Raw genomic sequence first — 4,045 nt, 5'->3', positions numbered from 1 at the left:
GCATGGGGTCAGACTTGATGATCTGTTCAGGTCCCTTCTGAAACTAGAAACTATGTAACTCCAATTGCACTTTGGCTTTTCTGATTTCATCTCTGCATGCCTCAGCAATATTCCCATACTCCTCCCTAGTCATCTGTCCAAATTTCCACTTTTTGTAAACCTTCCTTTTATGTTTAAGCTCACTGAAGAGTTCTCTACTAAGCCAAACTTGTTGCCTGCCATATTTTTTCTTCCTGTACATTGGGATGGTTTTTCCTGCACCCTCAATAAGGTTTCTTTTAAAATACAACCAGTTGTCCTGGAATTCTTTCCCCCTCAGCCTGACCTCCCAGGGGATCCTGCCCATCAGTTGCCTGATGGAGTCAAAGTCTGCTTTTTTGAAGTCCAGGGTCCATACTCTGCTGTTCTCTCTGTCTCTTGTCAAGATCCTGAATTCAGTCATCTTGTGGTCACTGCTGCCCAAGTTACCATCCACTTCTATATCCCCCACCAATTCTCTGTTTGTGAGCAGCAGATCAAGAACAGCATGGTCTTTTGGCCTCTCCAACACTTGTACCAGGAAGTTGTCTCCAGCATTCTCCAAAATCTTCTAGATTGCCTGAGCACTGCTGTATTGCCCTCCCAGCAGATGTCAGGGTGACTGAAGTCCCCCATCAGAACCAGGGCCTGTGATCGGGAAACTTTCACTAACTGTCTGAAGAAAGCCTTATCTACTTCATCCTCCTGGTTTGGTGGTCTATAGGAGACCCCCACCACAACTTCACCCTTATTGCTCTCCCCTCTAACCTTAACCCAGAGGCTTTCAACTTGCTTATCTCAAGTTTCATACTGGAGCTTTGAGCAATCATACAGCTCTTTTACATACAGTGCAAGTCCTCCTCTTCTCCCCTGCCTGTCCAGTTTGTACCCATCCATGACAGTGCTGCAGTTATGCAAGCTATCCCACCAGGTCTCTGTTACTCCAATCATGTCATAGTGCTGTGACTGTTTCAATTCTTCCTGCTTGTTTCCCAGGCTCTGTGCTTTCATGTACAGATACCTGAGATAACAAGCCAATTGCCCCACAACCTTAATATGAACAGACTTCACCTGTTGCCCCCTCATCTTTGTGCTTCCTCCAGATCCCCCACTTCCCCTCTTACCTCAGGGCTTTGGTAAACATGGTGAACCTAGTTTAAAACCCTCCTCAGTGACTGCCTTTCTTGCATGCATACCAGCCTCTGGCTTCTTTACTAGTCATTCCATCCAGGAAGAGTGCACAACAACTGCAGATGCTTCCTCAGCCTGATGAAGGGTTTTTAAACCCAAAGACTTGCTAAGAAAATACATTTCCAACTATTTAAGTTGGTCTAATAAAAGATATTAGATTCACCCAAAGAACCTTGTCTGCTTATATCCTTAGACCAACATGGCTCCAACCTACACCCCTGTAACACAAAGGGTGAAACTCATGTAACCCCTTGGACATCAATGAATTGCTCTAAGATCAGTGTGATCCATGTTTTTTGTAACTGGTGTTTGAGCCAAAGTCCCATGACCTAGTGGGTGTTTTTCCTTGAATTTTAATGAAGTGCGGATTGGGTGCTTTGGGACTAACTCTCACACGTGTATTCATATGAATGGATGTTGCCTTTTCTGAAGATTGTTTCACTTGCTCTATATTGATCAGTCTTCTGAACAACATACAGAAGAGGTTTCTGAAGCAGGTACTTAGTGTGGTCCTGCTTCTGCTTTGTCAGGGTAAAATTACTCTCATTCCTACCTGCCTTGTTTCAGCTGAAGATATGGAAGTTGGACAGGATGCATGAGAGGATCAATTTTTGGCTTAAATGTATTTAAGCATTGTATTTGCATTTGTAATTGGGATGTGACATCATATCTTTCCAATCCCAATGATAGTAGCCTGTTTTAAATCTCTCTAATATTGTCTGAATCTGGCTTTTACATTTTTTGGGGGGGGGGTTATTTTTATGCAATATAACATAAATGTAAAGTTAACACATTGCTTTTGACATCCCTGAGTTGTTTTTCTGGCTACCAACAAAGAGAGCCCCCTCCAAGGCAAATCCATCTGTGGAAACCTGCTTCTGTATTTCAAGTTGGCAACAATGCCCTTTTCAGTCATACATAACACACAGCCTGTTGCTATTTATTCCTTTGGTTACTTAGAATGCAATTTCCCTTCACCTGCGTTGAAACTGACTCTCCATGCTGCCTCCTTGCTTTTCAGGTGGTCACCATGGAAATCTGTTTTGATGGAGAAGGGGAGGACATTGTAGAAATTGTGAGAGCATCAGATTAGCCCTGCCCGGTAATGACAGTATCCCCATTGTCAGAGGAGACTTCGCAGAGCTGGTGCTGTTACTGCCAATCAAGGTGAAAGTGATTCAGTGGGGACTGGTGGGGAAAACAAGAAAAGAGACAGAACTCGTTGCAGAATACAAATAGAGCCAATGCATTTGAACAGGATTAGAGGAGGAAGAGATGGCAAAGACCTATTAAATCTCTCGTACTACCTCCTCCTAGAGCAAGAGAGAATTCCTATATAGATGAGACATCAGGAGATAATAAACACAGGTTACCCTTGATCCTAACTAAAGGGTTGCAATATGTTTTATACACACTTAGAAAGCCAGCCAGGGATGGTGTGCAAACCTAGACAAGGAACAGCATTCTTACCATTCTGCTAGACTTGCACAGTGCATCTAAGAGTGGATTAGCTCAAGCCCATAAAAGCCCAGTGTCAGACTTGGACCCTTCTGGATAAAAGAGGCTAGGTATGTTCAATTTAGAAAAGAGATACTTAAGGTAGGACATGAGAAGAGTTTACAAAATACTAAATGATGCAGAAAAAATAAATAGGGTTTTTTTATTTACTATTTCTCACAATACAAGAACTAGGAGTCATAAAATGAAACCAGTAAGTAGTAGAGATGTGAAGGCCTGGAAAAACAACAGACCAGTTCAGAAAAAAAAGCTTTTTCCTGTTTTTCCCTGAGGTCTTTTTTTTGTTTTTTCCCCTGAAAAATTGGAAAAATTGAAAATTTTTGGAAACATTAAAAAAATTCCTTATGAAATATTTTCTTTTAGAATGATGAATAAAATGTTTAAGACAAGGTGTTCATATACTGCTACCCTTTACTCTCCAAAATTTTTTCTAATAACTATATAATAGGAAAACTTTTATGTAAGACTATCTACAGCATCAGATCATTACAATTCCTGTACACTGAGGACAAGCAGTACAGTACAACTCTCAAATTCAAGAGCAAGATGCATTTCTGCTCCCAGGGGGCACTGCCATTTTCACAAGAGAAGGAAGAAAGATTCAGTGCCTTCTTTGCTTGTGGACTTCCTCTATTGTTGACTTTTGATCTAGAGGTTGCTAGATCTGCTCCTGTCCTCATAACTAGGCTCAAAGGACTGGGAGTGGACACTGGCAGCAGCATCCATTCATTCCTGTAGAGATTAGAAACAAGGAGCTTATTGCCCTTCTTGCTCAAAAGCCTCAGGAAAGGAGACAGAGCAAGTCTAAAGGTTCTGGAGTTGGAAGAAGCCTGCCTCCTCCTGGCCCTGTGACCTTGACATCCACAGAAGTACAGGAGCAGCACAAAGGAACTGAAAGAAAATATACTTCTTTATTGAAAGGTAAGAGTTTAAATTTCTCTGAATTCAGTATATTAAACTATATTTTAGCTGCATTTGTGTATTTTCATAACCTATGTAATTCATAATTGAACTCCTACAAATCTGATGTTTTGTGACAAATCACCCAACCTGAGCAGTAAAGCAAGGCCTGCAGGGCAGGACAGTTGTTTACAGTTAACTCTGAGGAGGCCTCTCCTCCATCCATTACTAAATTTGTACATGCTGTAGCTTAGTGCTTATATATGCAAGCTGGCCACTAAATTACATTTTTCTTTTTTCTCCCTCAGCAAAATGGTGTAAGCAACTTCTAGCATATGGAAACATTTCCACACTGCAAGTTATTCTGAGAAAAAAAATGTGATTTGCAAATACTGTCAAATGAAATATGCATTTCCAA

General features: G+C 41.2%; 1 protein-coding gene and 1 long non-coding RNA gene across 3 annotated transcripts in view; both read right to left on the bottom strand.

Moving 5' to 3' along the window:
• The window catches only part of GABRE (gamma-aminobutyric acid type A receptor epsilon subunit), a 191,042-nt gene that overhangs the window by 29,789 nt on the left and 157,208 nt on the right, over positions 1 to 4,045 (bottom strand). The gene's annotated exons all lie outside the window — the stretch shown is intronic.
• The window catches only part of LOC109300673, a 5,509-nt gene continuing 5,083 nt past the window's right edge, over positions 3,620 to 4,045 (bottom strand). Inside the window, exon 2 of the long non-coding RNA XR_002098300.1 lies at positions 3,620 to 4,019. This is a non-coding gene — a long non-coding RNA (uncharacterized LOC109300673). The remainder of the gene's footprint in view (positions 4,020 to 4,045) is intronic.

Source organism: Gavialis gangeticus, unplaced genomic scaffold, assembly GCF_001723915.1.
Source record: "Gavialis gangeticus isolate Ggan-Ray unplaced genomic scaffold, GavGan_comp1, whole genome shotgun sequence".
NCBI classification, from domain to species: Eukaryota; Metazoa; Chordata; order Crocodylia; family Gavialidae; genus Gavialis; species Gavialis gangeticus.
The sequence above is the reverse complement of the archived record's forward strand: the minus strand, read 5'-3'. Positions and strand labels throughout refer to the sequence as shown.